The sequence below is a fragment of the Dermacentor albipictus genome, chromosome 9 (assembly GCF_038994185.2).
Source record: "Dermacentor albipictus isolate Rhodes 1998 colony chromosome 9, USDA_Dalb.pri_finalv2, whole genome shotgun sequence".
Taxonomy (NCBI): Eukaryota; Metazoa; Arthropoda; class Arachnida; order Ixodida; family Ixodidae; genus Dermacentor; species Dermacentor albipictus.
The window spans coordinates 39,324,209-39,343,249 of record NC_091829.1 but is presented as its reverse complement, the minus strand read 5'-3'; the positions used below and the strand labels follow the sequence as shown (position 1 = coordinate 39,343,249).

Below are 19,041 nucleotides of genomic sequence, written 5' to 3'. Positions count from 1 at the left end.
AACACCGTTGTAGCAGAAGTGCTCTAACGTTTCTCAGCGGGCAGAAGTGTTCTGCCTCGCCAACATTTTCTTCTGAAGGCGTGGTTTTTGTTCGTTCCGTGGTGTTCCCGGTCTGTTTTTCACCGGTGGTGATTTGGAAAGCGTGTGATCAGTGAGTGACCTCGGAGTGGTGACGAATACCCGTCGCAAGCCGTGATAACTTGGTGGATCTTACGTCTGCATCGTAAAGCCCGGCTTCTGAAGGAGCCCCCTCCTCAGCCGGTCACGACAGAGCTGCCGCCTTCCTTCCGGTGAGGTTTCTTGAACTCTCGAGTCCGAGAATTCTTGTTTCACTTCTCTCTCCCTCTTTCGATTCTTCTGCGCATCGTGTCACCGCGCTGCGTGCTTTCGACTCCCGTGCGACATTCGTGACCTTTGATTTAGCTAGCATGTCTTATGCGGTTCCTTCTGACGGCAGTCGCGGTTAGCTTGCTGCGAGAAATATGGGTGACAGTGGAGTGGGTCGCGGTCATACGGGAAACTGCTCGGCTGGCTTTGATTACACGTACGTGGTCCGCAACTTTCCGGCGTTTTCTAATAATGCAGCTTAACAATCAATGTTGACAATGCCATATTCTGATTAATTCGTTTTTCTCTGTCTACAGGTTTTAGCTGTCATCAAAGAGAAACTTTCGCATTGAAAGATGTTATACATTTGGACGCGTGTGCCTCATGTTACATTAAACAACTCGCACGAATGAATCGTTATCTCCGAAACCGGTGTGGAATCGCACTCTCTGTATTACGCTTGTTTTTTAAAAAGAGTTGTTGTCCCTCTCTCAACAGTCCGTTAGAGAAGAAGGTTTCTCATACGACCACCTTAATATAACGATATGCGACATAATACCTAACGCAAGATCACTTACCAGCAGTTTTTACTGTGCGGATCTCGTAACAGGTTTCGAGGCATTCAGCACGTTTAACGTATAGGGCGTCAGCGTTTGCCCGCTCCGCGCGTGTTTTCCTCGTTTCTATAACATTCCACGGCTTCGCCAGCGATTTCAATGCAAGCGCAATAGTGCGCGCTCGGCCATCGGAGACGGAACTGGAATGACAATTCGGTTAGCGTGAACGTTTTATTAAATGAAGAAAAATCGCAGTGGCCGGCCAGCGATTTGCGGTGCTCACTGCAATAAATCAAGGCCGCACGCGAGGCTCCGGCTTCTGCGGTAGGTGGTAGAGGCAGCGGGTCTTGAGGGCGAACTGAAGCTCTTCCTTATCGCGAGACAAATTTGCCGTGCGTGAGCGGAACACGTCATCGGATCTTAGCAGTATCGCGTGCTTTCTCTTATCCCGTATAATCGTTTCTTTATTTAGCTGAAGATATAACAGTTTCTGTCGGTGTGTATCGTGGTGAGGGTTACTGGTGACGCTTCTCGTCATACAAAAAAAAAGTAAGTGAGATCCTAAGTGGAGTCCTGCTGTGAAAGCCGCAGTCCTTCACAACAGTCTGTCCAGTTTGCAGCAGTTGCCTATTTCGAATGACCAGCGCTGTCCTTCAGATCACTCGCTAGTCGTTCACCGAAGGTTTACACAGCATCTTAGTTATTTAGTCTTTATTGACAGTTGAATAGAATTTTCAGCTCGTGCACCTGGTAGTCCAGAAGCAGTTACCACTATCTAGCGTCACACCCGGCCGTGGTTGCTCAGTGGCTATGGTGTTGGGCTGCTGAGCACGAGGTCGCGGGATCGAATCCCGGCCACAGTGGCCGCATTTCGATGGGGGCGAAATGCGAAAACACCCGTGTGCTTAGATTTAGGTGCACGTTAAAGAACCCCAGGTGGTCAAAATTTCCGGAGTCCTCCACTACGGCGTGCCTCATAATCAGAAAGTGGTTTTGGCACGTAAAACCCCAAATATTATTATTATATCTAGCGTGACAAATCGCCCATAATCAGTCGCAGGAAAAGTAGTTCTGGCTCCGCACTTAAGAGCACTTCAGTCGTTTGCATAGCCAACCGCTATGCATGCAGATGTTGCGCATACCTTTGTCAATATTTACCTCTTTTTTATCTGCGTTAACGCACATATGTGTGTACAGGATACATACTTGAATTCGCAAGTTTCACATTTCTGTCTCGTTGCACGGCGTCCTTTTGTGCGATCGTGCATTATTCGGCATTGTGTTACTGTTATGTGTACCAGGTCCGTGGGTACTGTGCCTCCAGCTGCTCCCTTCGTACGTACTCAACAAACCACAAACTGTCGTTATCTCAGTATTCCAAGCTCCACCGAATCAGAGAAGCAATTAGGAAAGCATGGCACCCCTTTGGTGGGAAGAAGCTTCTTTCCGACACGTCACACTGGCATGCGCACCAGAAACGCGGGAGTGCATATACCAGACTCCACCAGATCACGCTGATGGGCCCTCTATAGGCAGCACCAAACGATGCTGGCATGCACGGTGGAAAATACCGGGAGGCACCAGACCACTCTTGTCTTTCTTAAGAGCATGATGCTCCGCATCTCTCGGTGGGCGTGGTCGTTACTTCGAGAGACGGTCGGCAACCTGTTCTGGTGGCTATAGATACATACGCGAATATACAACCCGGACGTTGCATGTTCATGCACCCTGTGCGTTCGTGTTGTGATCACGTGTGCACAGCTTCTCGCCTGCATGCATTTCGTGCACGTGACAGCCTCGATCTAGCAAGAAATTGATGCGCTTGGATCGCTCGCTTGCACTACTATTCTCAACGGTAGAAGAGAACCTCCTGCGACGGCACGTTCTGCAACACTCTCGTGTGCATCACGCTGGCGTGACGTCTCACACTTCGTTCAATGCCCGCGTGGGATTGTATGCACTGCGAGTGCAACCACCTGCGTCTAATTAAATGATTCTGCGTGCGGTCTCACTCGAAGCACAGTTTTCACACTTCTCTGTCGTGTCTTCATTAAGCTACACCTCGAGGAAAGTTTTTCACTGTTAGGGCTCTAACCCCACTGCTATTTGCGGTCGTCTCGTCTGCAGTTTCCCCGCAGCATGCCAGGGAAGCTGTCGGATGCAGTATATATAGAGCTCGGTTCAACGGCTACGAAGACCGCCTTTTTTCTTGTTGTTGTTGTTGTTGTTGTTGTTGTTCCTGATGATGGCGGGCGTGTTCCTTTCAGTTTAAATTTTCTTCAAGTTGTTTGAAATAGTAAGTAATTGTACCAGTTAATATTACCCTTACATGCAAGTACATCGCTGATACTTGTTCTCTATGCTTTGAGCGACCGCATCCACCGTATATGAACGGTTTAGGAAACTAACAAGCTTATGATTTCCATAAATGTCCGCGGTTGTCGATTCTGCGGACAGTGAGTGGTATAAAACTCCAAATTAGGCTGGTTACATTCTCATCGCTGAGAGAGAGAGAGAGAGAGAACCATTTAATGAAAGGCAGAGATTTTTAGCCGGCGTATAGATATCGTTGACATGCTACTCTGCGTCGGGAGAAGAATCGGGGAGAGAAAGACAGAAGGAGAGAGGTGCAAGAAAAAAAAGGAAGAAGTTAAAAAAATTGCGCACTAAGTTTTCTGCCTCATGAGCAATGGCATGCAATGATAGAGTCCTTCTGTATGCGTCGTCCTACAGTGAGGTCACAGAACTCGCCGCGTGAAAGGTGCATGAGGGTGACAGAGCAAAACCAAAGCTTGTCGAGTTGACCAATGTTTTCTAAGTATGTGAATAAAAAGTCCATCGTACGCCTCTGTTGCCCGAGGCAGGCTAAAGGGCCGAAGACACAGTCAAAAAGAAAGGTAAAGGTCTCTGTGTAAGCGGATGCATGCAATGTTTATAGAACGCACGCTCGTCGACATACGCTCGACACGTACACTCCACAGTTTCGATTGATCCACAGTTGTTGCAGTGGGAACTTCTCACTTGACCGAAGCGATACCGCAAGCTTTCTCCATAGGCGGTGTTCGAACGAAGGCGATGATATAGAGCTTCCAGATGGCTAGGAATGCTGGACAGGACTCTGGATCTGAGATGTGGGTCGATTAGGTAAACGGTAATGGGTGGGTCGGCAAGCTCCAGAGCCTATCCTTTTCTTCAGAAGCGAAGCTTTTAGCTAGTTGGGAATTGCATCAGACCATCGATCGCTGTATTTATCTGCAGCGAGATGCTTTCCGGTAAAACAGCTTAATAGAGCTGTCTCACTAGCCGGTTACATGTCTCTCCTGTCGAGCGCAGCACTACAACGGCCTCGCTACCCCCGGGACCGTTTCACCCTGAACCCCCCGCGCTACGTATTTAGGAATTATTATTATTATTTGTTTTGAACACATAGACACATATACACAGGTAACAGGAAAGGGAAAGCGAGGAGCAGGCTGGCAACTGCCACCGGAAGGGGCACAACGCGTATTTAGGAACGCCGATGGAGCGGGACGCGCATCGCCGCAGCGTCTCGCGTTACAAGGCTGACGTCGCCAGCGGGTCTACGAGAATCACCCTCGTTCGAGGCGGCTTCAAAGCCATAAAAATCTCGCCTCCTGCCTGCTTAGATCGTAAAAAAGAAACACGTTGAGCGAATTGCGCAATAGCGCATCCTAGAGCACTGAGCTGCGCCGCGCAGACGCGCGAAGGAAACCGTGCAAGAAAAAAAAAAGAAACGTCGCGAAAATCGCTCCTCGTTATCTGAAGATTCCGGAGCTATAAAGCTCGAAAAGCAAGAGGTATCAAGTTGCAGCGGGAGTAGGCTTTCGCGGCTTCGTCTTACGTGCGGTGTCTAAGGTTAGAACGCGGTCCGCATCTCAACTTGGTAACGCGAAGTTACTCGGATCCTCCGGAATACTAGACGACTCGCGCTTATTGTGACGTCATCTGGGAAGCCTCGCAACTCTCTGGCCTTCCTTGAGTGCGTCGTCTGCGCGAACAGCTCAGCACGCCCGAAAAGAACCTTGTCCACCTATTGCAAGAAACGCGACGGCAAACATATATATGCATCTTCGAGCGGAGAGCAGGGATGGAGGTTTCTGTGCGACGTACACACGCAACAACGCCGCCTTCGTCCATTCACAGTATTACCTGTAGGGCTCCTCTAGAATGTACGTACGCAGTCGATCGCGAAAATTTTACGCACCACGGGATCTGTGGAAAAAGTTGAATATCTACGCAGCCTCGCAACGAAGCTTGATATACTTGCAACGCCAATCTCTATCAGTGTATACGCGAACAAGCCATGACGCGTGGTTTTACTCGTCACTGCTACAGCCTGCTCGGAAATTCAACATTTTTCCGAGATCCCTTGGTGTTTTTGCAGCCGACTCTGCATGTGTCGCCATTCTCAAGAGTCTACCGTGGTGCGTAAAAAAAAACGCAACTAATGACCAAACGGAAAAGCTGCCGGTAGTGCAGTGTGGTTTGCGCTGCCAGCCTCCAACTGCAAATTCCCGTTAGGACTTGAGTTCGAATCCCAAGCGTAAAGTTTCGTTTTCCTTCGCTTGGTTGCGAAGGTAAAGTTGCAGACGATTAGGTGGACTTACGTCGAAGATGACCATCACTGCCGTCGTTCCAGGCGTAACGGAATAGACGGACACAGCATACCCAGCTTCGAACCTTTTACTGCTCTCGCTATCAAAAAGAAAAAAAAAAGGAAAAGGAGAGCGAAAAAAAAAAGAAAGAAAGCTTGAATCTACTACATTTTTGACCAGAACAAAGCACGTTTACCGTAGGAGGGCTTCAGTTGTTTAGTGAACGAGGTGTTTGGAGTTTGTGCCGTTTCAGTTCTACTATACACTGCCGAACCATTACGTTCAATCAAAATTTTCCCGTCCGTGCTCCTTTGAAGCGGTCCTGCTATATCGAAATGCGTCCGTCACCTTTCTGGTATACGGGCGGAGCAAATTCAAAGGGCGCAAAAAAAGACGATAACACAATGTGCGGCTTCCATTTAAACGAATAACAGAAATCGGAGCGCAGCTCGCGAGTTGGATGCCAGCCGGTTTCTGCGCCTTTCCTCCGTCACCGTCTTGGCACGCAGCGCCATCACCTGTCCCGCGAGCGCAGTACCCACCGCGACCACGCAGGATTGTGGTGGGGGGGAGTGTTCTTTGCCTGCTTCTCAAACTCTCAGTTCACGTTTTTTTGTAAAGTGATACAGCATAAACAAAAAAAGAGATGTCATAGAGGGAAAGAAAGGGATTGAATGCCTAGCGGTAAACGTGCTTAGAATTCCGAGCTCGGGCGAGACCGTTTCCAACAGACACTTCGGCGCCTATCCGCGGTTGTTCTCTCTTTTCTCCATATATAGAGATGGGCCCTTTCTGCGTCGACACGAGCCAAACTCCGGACCGTAGGTGATTGATTGAGCCACTTTATATCTAGCTTTTCTTTTTTCTTTTTTTTTACTTCTTTGTATGTACGAACCGAAGTAGACACTTTTTGTCCGCGTTCCACTTTTTGGTCGAAACCGGTAAAGCCGCAGCTGAGCCTGTGGAAACATCGGGAGGCATTGCGATCGCCGTTCCGCGGCAGTGTGGGGCATGCAGGGTGTATGGCGTATATTCGTGCTTGCTGATCAATCTTGGCGGAAAGTTTCGCGGGACGAAATTCGTGCGTGACTGCACTTTTATCGCCAGCCTGGTCGAGCAGTGAGGATTATATGCCGATTGTACACAGGGGCAGGGCATAGGAGAGAGGGCAGTGTAGAAGGAAAGGAACTATATATATCTATGTAACAGTAAAAATGTGCGACTGTGTCATCCAGGCCGTCCAGCAGATCTCGGCGGCCCTCGAAAGGCAACGACCGAGCGAAACCGCAGGGAGGCTGCCACCCCAAAAGAGGGGCAGGCGCGGTCGACCAAAGGGAATAGTGTGGCCGCGGCCGAAGTAGAGGCGCCACACGCCGCGAAGACGTCATGGCCGCGTCACGGTAACGCCTCCCTAACAGGGGAAGGCTAACCGTTCTGCAGGCGTTCACAACAAAGTTTCGTCACTCACTCACTGTGTCATCGTACAAACGGTAGTGCGCTTTTAATGCCACTTCGACGAAGTAGTTGTAACTCGGTACTGCACATCGCACCTCGAAGCCAGCCTGGCAACTGGATAAGCCGCCAATACATTCATTGAAGCTGGACTTATCCGTTTGAGGGAGTTAAATGTACTTCGTGTGTGTCCACTTATAGAAGGTGTCACTCACGCGATAGTGAGCTAGGGCTCACGTCGATTTAAATTGCAGATTTAATTTTTTTTTGTTTCCAAGTTTACACACAACAATGCCAGATTCTAGTTCTTCAGCTATATCGTTTTACTTGATTAATCCAGAAATTTTGTAGTTAAGTAATTAAGCGATAAATTGATATGCGCTAATCAGGTTAAAGTTATTAATCGCTGCCGGTCTTTAGGGGCACAAAGGTAAACAGCCCATTCTTACTGGCGCACACGGTGCTTGCACTGCTTGATGGCTTTCAACGTGTTCAAACGGCACAGGGGTTTTGAAGGACGCCGCAGTGTTGTGCATACAGCCATTGCAGAGGGCCGCTTTACCCTAAATGTGGCTTATCTTCGAGTTTTTTTTCTTTTTTACATCTGCCTCTTTTTCTTTTTTTTTCTTTTTTACGCCATAAATAACGCTTAAGACGCTATTCCGCAATCCGCAAGCAGCGGTCAGTGGCTGCAGCTCGATAAATCAAGGCCACACACGTGCGATTGCGTATGTGCATATGCTTCCAAGATGGAAAAAAAAAGAGGGAAGTAAGAGAATACGTAAACAAACCGCAACAGAACCACGCTATCCTCGACTCCGGGGTCAAACGCACGCGCGCGCTTCGGCCTTAGTTTCGTCTTTTTCTCTCTCTCCCTCTCTTTCTGGTTAGTAAAAAACATAAGGAGAGGGGGGGGGGATAACTGCTGGCTCCGCAATCTTGGAATCCACTCCGTGTCACGCGCAGGCATACCCGATAGGAGAGAGTGCCGCGCATTTAATCGCGCCGCCCGCGCTCCCTAGCGGCCACATGGCGCGTTATTGGCGTGCGGTCAGCGGGATGCTTCCTGACCTTCGCCGAAGCCTGCTCGCATTCTCGTGTACGGCACCAGTTTTCTTCGTTCGGGTCGCGCGACGCGAGTCGGCTTTTGAAAGAACGCTAAGGAAAGCGTCGTGTTAGTCTATGGACTCATAGATTAGACTTCACCTATAGAGCGGGAGCTTTGCGTGCCAGCGAGAGCCAAAGGGCGATGCTGAGGCGAAGTTCGTGGACTATAGCTTCACACGACGGCATGGATTTTGGCAAAGCAGCACCTGGGGTGAACGATATTTTTCTGCCACTGAGCCCGAGCTCGCGGTTACGATTCTCTGCCTCGGCGGTCGCGTTCACTGGAGGGCGTGTTGTTGGGGTTCGTACGTGTTAAACGAAACTGAGATGGCAAGATTTATCCGCCGCCCTGGTGTTGTTTTAACGTTCTAAACGGCATCAATCAAGTAAGAAGTGATCGATACATAAAATTCCCGAATGACTCAGTTATAAATGAAACGGCTCATGCACACTCACGCACGAACACGACCCCGGGCATGCCAAGGCACCGCGACGCTGACGTCAACGTCAGCTCATCGACCGAGTTTGGCCGAAAACATGTTACAAGATACGCACGTAGCACGAACGTCGATATATACTATAAAGTGTGTGTGTGTGTGTGTGTGTGTGTGTGTGTGCGTGTGTGTGTGTGTGTGTGTGTGTGTGTGTGTGTGTGTGTGTGCGCGCGTGCTCACTCTGATATTGATCACATATTGAAACGTTGACGCCGTTATAAGCAACCGAATTTAATGAACGCTTGAAGAGCCTCGGCATTGATTGAGAGGGCTGCAGCGGCAACCGCGTCTCACCTTCGCGCGACTTCATTAAGATCGATTCCAAACTACTGCGACGACATCCTCATTGAACCTCCGGAATGCGAAAGTCTTTGTGTGCCGAAATTTGCATGCAGATTGCAAAATCACCGTGGTAGTCAAAATTAGCCAAGAACTCTCCGCAACGACATCCCTCACTGTTCAGGTAACCTTTTGAGCATGATTATATATTTCAGTCGAACAGCCAATCACTTAATCAGAAAAACACTGAAGCCGACGAAATTTGTGGACCGGGTGTGTCAAACTTCGCCCAATACAGACTCCTGCGGCAAATGTTTAAGACCACGCAATTTCTGATCGTTGTTGTTGTTAAAACCTTTTTTAAATAACCATGAAAAGCTTCCGCCCCCAGGAAGTGGATCCATCAGGGCGGCGAGGAGGGAGGAAGGGGAAGGTCAGTTCAGCTATCATTGACCACTCTTGAGTCTTGTAGAAATCGGAGTAATGACTGGAATATCAGGCGACGGCCCTCGGGGTGGGGGGGGGGGGGGGGGAGCAGTGGGAAAGCGCCAGGCGTCCAAATACTGACGCATCAGAGTAGGCGAGAGAGAGAGGGGGGGAGAAGGGAAGACGGAAAGGCAAGGAGGTTGACCAGACTGAGTCCAGTTTGCTACTCTACACGTGGGGAGGGGAATGGGGAGTGAAAGAGAGATAGAGAGAAAACATGCGTCTATAGCGCGCTTGCACGTGTGCGCTAAGTGCAAGTATGAAGAGAGCATCAGTCATCTTCTGTGCCACTGTTCTCTCTTTGACAACCAACGTCAGACTCTCCAGTGTGCCTTGAATAGGCTGCATGACAGGCCATTTACAGAAGCAAAGATCTTGGGAGCTTGGCCTCACAGTTCATTATCCCAGAAAGCAGTTCGAGCGCTTCTTCACTACCTGAAGGCAACAGATTTGAGTACGCGACTGCAGACAGGCTGCACCTAGCTTAGTAGGCGGGAGGATGGCTATCGCTCTTCTGCGGTGCTCCAGAGCAGCCCCAGAGTATTGCTTGCCACTCTGGGGCTGCTTGCCGATTGACACTTGCCGTTATTGTCCAGTTCGCTGGACAATAACGGCAAGTGTCTGATTGCCAGGTCTGGAGGCGCATCCTGGCGCGGCGCGCTGGTGTCACGTACTGCTGTCTCCGTGACGATGCGTCGCAGGCGTGTGTCTTGAACACGGGTAAACTTCGCTGGCAGAAGCGTAGGATTTTCCGGGAGGATGTTCCGGAGCGCGGCCATTCGAGCCGCTTTCGCCTCCGCCAGGTCTGTGTCCGTGTCCATGGGGTGTGAGTCGTCAGGCGCTTGTGGCCGAGTCTCCTAGGGGCAGGAAAGCTCCCTTGCCAGACAGTCTGCCATTCGATAGCCAGCGACCCCAGCGTGACCTGGTATCCATGCGAGGCGGACAGTGTCCACGGGTTGTCCGTTGGCATTGCAAATACTTTCGGTAAAAAAGCATGTGCGGACCTTCTACACATTCTCTAAAGCGCTTCGTGTGTAAGGAACAGCCGCCACTGACGTTCGCCAACAGTTTAGCAGTCAATCATGCACCGACACCGACGGCATTCGTATGTACACTTACGCATGAAGGTCGTGCGGGAAGTACATCGCACGCTGAAATGCTATATAGCCTGAACGAACGTATACTGCAAGTGCTCGAAGACGTGATCCGAAATGCACGCACCGCTTTTTTCCTCGTGCAAGGTTTAGCCGCTCATCGCGGTGCAGGTTTGTGCCCTTTTGCCGTGCGCGGTCGTTTTTCCCACGTACCGGATCGCAAATCGCGAGGACGGAGTGGACGGCGGCGCAGCTGGCTCGCCGAGCACCCATTCAAGAGAACCTGCCGACACCCGATACACGCGCGGCGCTCTCGGTCTCGCGTCCACGAGTTCGCGCGCGCGCAATACCTGCTGATTAATTTGCCCGGCGCTGCGAAAACTGCGGGAGATCGTACGCGGTGCAGCGACCTCTGGGAGAAGGGTGGCCATCGCTAAGAAGGTGGTGCTGTATAGTTTTCTGCGCTGGCGGAGTGAATCACCTCGACGGGTCGAGGTCGCCGACCCAGGGCCACTTCTTTCACCGTCGGTGAGGAAAGGTGTACGCCTTCACGACCAGCAGGGCAGGCTTACGCGGAGGCTTTCTCGAAAAGCGTTTGTAGAATTATTGCAGTGTGCCTACAGCACGTACTGCGGCTCCAAGGGGCAACTAATTATTATTACTGGTCACGGGTAGGATAATGAATAAACGCCTAGAAACGGGTTTACGATGGCCTCTCACCCTGACTTGACGCTGAACGTGGATTTAAAGCACCTACACTCGGAGCTGTTTCCTCCGGGGTGCCAAGGAAGCCTGCAGTCAGGGTATAAAATTGGAGGTAAAGAAGGGGCACGAACCGTGAGCCACGAGAAATTTTTCGGTTGGTCTCAGTATCACATATCAAGTTCCTAGCCAATGGACACGATTGGCTGTGATGTAGGGCTGCTAAGCACGAGGTCGCGGTATCGTATCCCGGCCACGGCGGCCGCATTTCGATGAGGGCTAAATGCGAAAACACCCTGTGCATAGATTTAGGTGTACGTTAAAAGAACCCCAAGTGGTCGAAATTTCCGCACTCCCCCACTACGGCGTGCCTCATAATCAAAAAGTGGTTTTGGCACGTAAAAGCCCATAATCTTAACGGACGCGATATAAGGTGGTATAATTGCTTTACCTGGACGCTATTACTTCTTGCGAGAACCATATAGACGGAGAACGGACAGAATACCATTTTTCGAGACGTTTTCTTTCTCAGACGGTGGGATCGCGTTCTATAGTTTGCGTTATTTTTTTTAACGAAATTTTCCTTTCGTGTTGTACTGTTCTTGGCACCTTCATATCATATCACGATGCCGTAGCAGTCATGTTTTGTAGCGATTAATGTTCCTCCTTCGCTCCTTCTCGTGTTCTCACGCGCACGGGTTACCCTCCCTTAACTTCTCCACTCTCTCACGTCGAAGTCCCACTCTACGACCTGCCTTCAACGACGCGTTTGTGTTACTTACACTCGCACTTCGGAACCACAAACTACGTACAATGACCGCAGCGCTCGTCCCATTCGCCGCGGCACCATAAACCTTCCTGCGCAGCGATGCCAGGCAACTGGCTTTCTTCTTCTTTTGCCATCGCGAAGAAAAAAAATTTATAAAATAAAAAAGACGCGCGACAGCGTAACTTGGCGAAACGGCGAGCCTCGTGCAGCTAATTTAGTCGCTCTCGCAAGCGCGGCCACCTGAAGCGCCACGGCGCCCGCCTCGCGTCACAGTGTATCCGCGTTGGAGCACCCGCGTATGGCACGTCATCTGTTTTCATCTTCTAACCCCACCCCTCCCTCCTCCTCCTCCTCCTCCTCCGCCGCCGACCGCACTCCTGGCACTTTCGTACGAACACGAACGCGTAACAGGAGATGCTCGCGACTTACGCGCTAAGCCCGTGACGCTTCTGAGAAGATACGCCGTGTCTCATCGTCGAGACAGGCAAACTCGTCGAGGCGCTCTCGTGAACGCGCGAAGCGGTGTCGCATTCTGATCGCATATATGTCATTCCCTTGGGTCAGCACCACGTGGTGGTGGCGAAACAAGCCGCCCTCTTTGAGCGTCGCATTATGCTGCTCGGGTTCGTCTGCGTCCACTGTGTCGTTCGCATTGCTGCTGAGACAGCATGTTCTTATATATTCGGGGGAATCGGGAGCTGCGATCGGGTTGCAGTGCTAAAAGCGCGTCATGGTGAGCCGGTGTTGCATTTCTTTCTTCGTGGTGGCTCACAAAGCTAGGGCGCTGAGTAAGGGATGCGATAGAACCAGAGCTGCATGCAGGGAAACGTACATATACGGCGGGACTCCATACGCAGTCCGATAAAGGGCATTCTCTCCTCTATCCCTCTCTCGGTAGCGAAGTGCGCTGGAACACCGGTACAATCAAACGATATATGCCAGAAGACTAAAACAAGCAGCTTGTAGAGTGACGCAAGAAAACAGTTGTTTCATTAGTCGTGTTTAACACACTGGGCATTGGTGTTTCGCTGCTAAGCACGAGGTCGCGAGATCGAATCCCGGCCAAGGCGGCCACGTTTCGATGCGGGTGAAATGCGAAAAAACCTGCATACTTAGATTTAGATGTACGTGCAAGAACCCCAGGTGGTCAAAATTAATCCGGAGACCCCAATACGGCGTGCCTCATATTCAGATAGTAGTTTTGACACGCAAAACCCTATCATTTTACACACTGTGCATGTATGTGTGCAGCGGCAGCCTTACGGCAAAAATATATATCGGACGTCGTCGAAACGGCTGCGCATTTAACTATCACTGGTCGCTGGGAATTCCGTGTAGAAGGATAACTGAAGACGCAGATATTACAGTCACTTTGGCCTGCCTTCAGTAATGCCCAGCTAGCACTCCTGTTAGCGACGTCAGGGTTGGCTCCGGGGCGAAACTACGGCCCACAAGTGCCCGGTTCGGGCGACGTGGTCGAGCTCATCAGCACAACTGGTCGTGCAGCTTTCGAGCGACCGGGGTGGAGCGGTCGCCCTCCCTAAACGCGGTCAAGAGCGAAGACGATACAGAGTTCTCTTTGGGGCGAAATTCTGATGTTGCTTTCTTTTTTTTTTTCTGTCTCTCTCGGTAATTGGCCGTTGCTCCCGACTTTCTCCAGAGTGGTGTCGTCGGCCTCATATGTGCATAGCCCAAAGGTGCGGCTTCTGCGAGGAAAGCTCTTAGAGCGGTAGCCCTACGCACTTCCTCGAACGGAACGATGAATATGCGCTGCCACTACGTACGGGCGGGAGCCGAGTACGCACCACGCCCAAACCTGGGGGAGCGCTCGGCGTAGCGAAAGAAGAAGCGGCGCTCGAAGTAGCGGTCGAACCGAAAGTGTGCCTGGCATGGGCCGTATACCTGTCTCGGTCCGTATACGGCAACTGTATAGCAACACGCAACGCGAAGGGCTTTGCCGCCGATATTGCCCATCGCGATGAAGAGCGAGTTCCTCGGAGCACTGCCTGTATACGTCCGAATTGACGGTTCAGTCGATGTTGGCGGTAGCGCTGTCGTTATTAGGTTTGTGTGTATAGCGGGATCGGTTATTCGTAGCAATATTAATGGCGAGCTTATTCATATCAGTCATACGCCGTATTCTCTTTATCTTTTTAAGATGTTTTGTGGAGCATGGTTGAAAGCTGAGTGAGCTCATTGGCGCTTTTGTAGGTCGTGCAAATATAGCTTTTTTTATGCTTTGTATCTAGAAAGAATGCCTCTATATCTGATTTTTTTTTCATATATTATCATATGTCATCTCACGTCCAAGCATAGAAAAGCGTATTGCGCTAAAAATTAAGCAAACATATACCCAAATACAAATTTTTAAAAAATAAATTTTGTTGGTGTGTAACTCTTCCGAGAGTAAAAACAAAAGAGGGTGCATTTGACCATTAGCATCTAACAAGGCTACGACGAGGAAGCGTTTGTACTGTCAGGTCTTTCATCGCCTTTCCTGGCCATTTTTACCTCGTCTGACTGGCACGCGTACCCCGGCTAATAATGAGTGTCTTCGTGCTCATACCGTTACATATCTAACTTCCATGGAAGCCACGCGAATCATGCAACAATGGAGCACTCTATATAGCCATCGCGAGCTCAAACTCTCAACATGCCGACAGCAGCGCCACTCCCACGACCTAGCGAGTGGTGGAATCGCATCTTCTACGAGACGATGCCCTGTAGATCATCGCGAGGCAAGCATTTCTGCTTTCTGAATATTACGTGGTATACAAGAGTGCGTGTAGCATGCGTTACAACTGTAGCGTGGATCATCCGGGGCTTCGCTTCGTTGTGTGTTCTTCTTTTTCTTCCTTCTTTTACGATAGCCGTCGCTTATCGAATTCAAGCAAGCCGTGAACGCACGTCTGTTTCAGCTCAGAACGTCGTCTCATTTCCGTCGTACACAGTCCGAGCGGTTGGTGTGGGCAGATCTTGCAGGAAGCCGAAACTGCGGCAACTCCGTCTGGCTGTATGTCGCCCGGTGCCCGTTCCCAATGTCGCTTGCGCGGGGGAAGAGACGCTTCCGAAAGACGGAAATACCGTCCGTTTCTTTTTTTTTTTTCGCATCCTGTTTGAAGAACGCCAGGCTTCCCACCCCGAAAATAACGTTTCATTAACTTCTTTTCGTTCCTTATGAAACAGCGATCACAAGGGCTTCGGGCTCCAAAGCCCGAAGTCGTACGCAAACTAGCTTCCGCTGTGTGCGATCGAATCAAGTTGCTGCCCGGATCGTAAAATCGTCCTGTCTGCGCCGGGTAAGAGAGCACCGAAGCAAGCAACTGTCCCGCAAACTCACCATGTTTGCCGACGCGGTCGCTGCATTGGCCGCGCCCCCGTAAAGACTTCCTTTGATGGAGCATAATTCAGTATACACACATCTGTGCGTCAGCAAAACGCCCGACAGGAACCCGCAGGACTGTAAAGCATTGTGGTCTGCGGATACTTTAGTTATCGTCACACGAGAGACCCGCTTGTGCTTGAAACCAGTTCTAGATCCCAGAAAGTCCATCGCGCGACATCTGTCATAGCTAAACAAGTTCGCGAAATTGCACGCTATTTACGCTACTTATGCAAGGCTTATTCCTATAATCTATCTATCTATCTATCTATCTATCTATCTATCTATCTATCTATCTATCTATCTATCTATCTATCTATCTATCTATCTATCTATCTATCTATCTATCTATCTATCTATCTATCTATCTATCTATCTATCTATCTATCTATCTATCTATCTATCTATCTATCTATCTCTTTGTTTGTTTGTTTGTTTGTTTGTTTGTTTGTTTGTTTGTTTGTTCCGCATGTGTATATAAATTGAAGCTCATTTTTATAGCATGCGAAAGCAATTGTAATTCATGTTTGCACTGGTTTGTATTAGTTGTTGTCAGACGTAACTTTTTCGCAAAAACATATTTGTGCCATAGCCGGCGCCTTCACCGCACATGTTGTTCGGCTGTGTAGTGCGGTTTCCGTGGCGCTCATGGCAATGCAAAGATCTGTATAGCAGGTACGAGAGCTCTTTTCACTCCTGACAAAAAAAAACAAAAAAAAAACAGGAAGGTGCCGCCGATATTTCTGACAACGGAAAACTTTATTCGCTTATCAATTTGCACTTAATGCTGCACTGGCTTGTGTAATATCTCACCTGAAACCTTAGGTGTGCCATATAGAACGGCTTATAACACACATAAAACCAACGTAAGAAAACTAATAAACGCTGGAATAATCCTGAGAAAAAAAATGCTGCCCTCAGTTGCACGATTAAGCAAGCCATTAAGTGTCACCGCAAGGAAACGATGTATGAGAAATTTATCAGATGTATGAGAAATTTATGAGATGTTGAAGCAAAATTAACAAACAGTAATTTTGTGGCCACGAGAGGAATAGCTGAATCTACACATGCAAAATTGACACATACGTCGTTTCTAGGTAACCCTGAGCCTGCTACGTGCGATAGTTTCTTTCGCCTTCCTTTTTTTTTCTATTTTTCTTTTTTTCTTAGCGTCCGCATTTTAAGACATCTTTGCAAATAAGACGGGTCAAGAGTTCAGGCTATTATTAAGTGTGGGTCCTAATAGCAGATAAACACTTTGCTTTGTGAAGAACCAGGCGTTGTGCAAAGAAATAAAAGCAGCAGACGACCAACTTCTACACTGACGGCACGCCTGGCACCGCTTTGGCCCCAGACACCTTCATTCTTCCGCGTTTCATTTTCTTTCTTTCTATTCTTTCTTTTTTAATTCCTTCCTAGATGAGTCACGCATGAGTCTTCTCATCTCTTTCTGCTTCATACGACGCGTGGGATTGCAGCGCGAGGCGCGCGAGGTCGCCAACGAAGCAAAACAAACAAAGGACGAGAGAGAGATAGAGAGAGAGGGGGGAGGGAGGGGGGAGGGAGGGAGAGAGATAGAAACGCTGGCTCCGTCTGTCGTCATTCTCCACAAAAATGGCGTGGATGCGCGCGCGCGTAGCCTGTTTGCGCCAGCATAACAAGGCGTGGCTCATTCCGTAGGCGAGAAGTGTATACATAACGACTCTCGGAGAGGCGTTCGATCGCCTTCGCAAAGAGCGTCCGTCATTCTGTGGGAATCTGGCTGCAACATTATTTCGGTAAAACCGACGAAATCGGTCAGTGAGAAAAAAATATGTCGCCCTTTCCTTGAATGTTTATGACCGTTTTCGACGTATTTTTATGAATGTCTGTTATGAGTTTCTGTGCTTCCTTTTTTTCGATAATTCACGGACCAGTAGCACGGTCTTCATAAGATGGGTGAGGCTGCACCACAGAGCGCGCGAGGTCCAGAATGATGGAAAACGAAGCGAACTAAACAAGAAAAAAGAAAATACTCTGGCTCCATCTGTCGTCATTATCTACAAATATGGCTGGGATTACAGCTGGTACCGTGTTTATGTCATGCACGACATAACGTACCTATACAGTTCACGCATTCATCCAGCAATAGATGCGTAGTGACTCTTCGAGATACAGGGTGCCATTCTGGACGCGGTTAAAATTCTGCAATATTGTCGACTTCTGCAATGGCGGCTTTTCGAGACAATCAGAGCTGAAAAGATGGCGAAATTCGACAATATGGGCGGACTGTGACGATGTTCGGAATACCACTCGAACTATAGTTGCCTTTACAAAAGCGCTCATCATTCTCTGGGAATCCAGCCGCCAATTATAGCTTTATGAGCGACGCAATAGAGCACTGTGAATAATATTTGACTCGCACGTTTCTGGCGACTTTCTATAGCCCTTTTATACACATGCTTCATATGTGGTACAGTTTCCATTATATCTTTTTGCTTTTGCTATGGCGACCAGGACTATAGCATGCCCGATTGAAGGACTCCAGCCTCACCACTGAATTGATACTATCAAAGAAAACGTGCACACTATTCCAGAGTTACAGAATTCACATTGACATTCGTTTAAGGATATTTATAAACGCATCAGATGCGTAAAGTCCTTAATGCTCCAAGTAGACGTACGTTTCCTCCGAAAACTTATTCAAGGAGCACGAACGTGACATTTCCGACATTTTCAAAAGATGTTTGAGGATCTGCCGCGTCTAATCACTTTAGTATGACACTTCTTTTTACGACACAATTTCATTTCGTGTACATTAGTGCCGGACGCCTCATGACGTCACGAGAGACTGACCCGTTTTGATCCTGCGATTGGTGTGAGGCTTCCATACTTAGGGCGTGGTCAAAAACTCTCGCCGCCCTCTCGGTTAACTTTTCTTTATGAGCAACGTCGTCACACATAGCCTCAGTACAACACGACCTCAACAAGTTTTGCTCTGTGTCATGACGTCACGGTAATGTAGACGACACCGGCTTGGGCGTTTCGACGGCAACTTTAGTACCAAATTAAAGTATCTTATACCCCTGTCACATGGGCAAACTAAGGGCACTTTGAGTACATACATTGAACAAGTGCACTTAAAAGCGCTGAGTGTCATTTTGGCAGCGCGTTGCTACACCCGAGAAAGAAGAGCGTTCTTTCAAATTGGTGGCCATGGCGATCGGGAGTCAGGAGGCAAAGCATGCATTTGTTAACCTAAATGTCCCTGCACAAAAACAGTTTGTTACTGTTAGAAACAGCATTTACAATCAACTTAAGTGCAAGTGAAGTTATTCACTGCGATAATCAGTAACAAGATTAATCATTACGAGCCAAGATAAGACAAGACTTGACCAGTGCCAGACCTAATATAGCGCCTAGATTATATTCTAGGCATTATATCCAAACGACGACTTCCGCGAAACTGCGCGGCTATTACCCGGCGTGGCCGTAAACAGCCCGAGAGCGAGAGTAGCTTTTTGTTGGTTGTTCTTTATTCTTATATTTCTTTTTCCGCTGCTGCACGTTTCGTTACCTTGTAACGCTAGCAATTAAAAAAAATGTTCTCAAAATTTACTCCTGACTCTGCATTCAGTATTGCTGTACTTATACTTTGCTCATTGCTAACGAGGCTACACACTACGCGAAGTGTGTTCACCGACGAACAGCTATCGCGGACGAGTGCGCTCTGCAGTTAATGTCACTAAGCGTTCTCGAGTGCAACCTGCGAATGACAGTAGCGGAGAAGTGCACTC

The 19,041-nt window shown here is 49.0% G+C and overlaps 1 protein-coding gene across 2 annotated transcripts in view; it reads left to right on the top strand.

The window, feature by feature from the left end:
* The window catches only part of LOC135916505 (ATP-binding cassette sub-family G member 8), a 337,391-nt gene that overhangs the window by 47,194 nt on the left and 271,156 nt on the right, over positions 1–19,041 (top strand). The window lies entirely within an intron of this gene.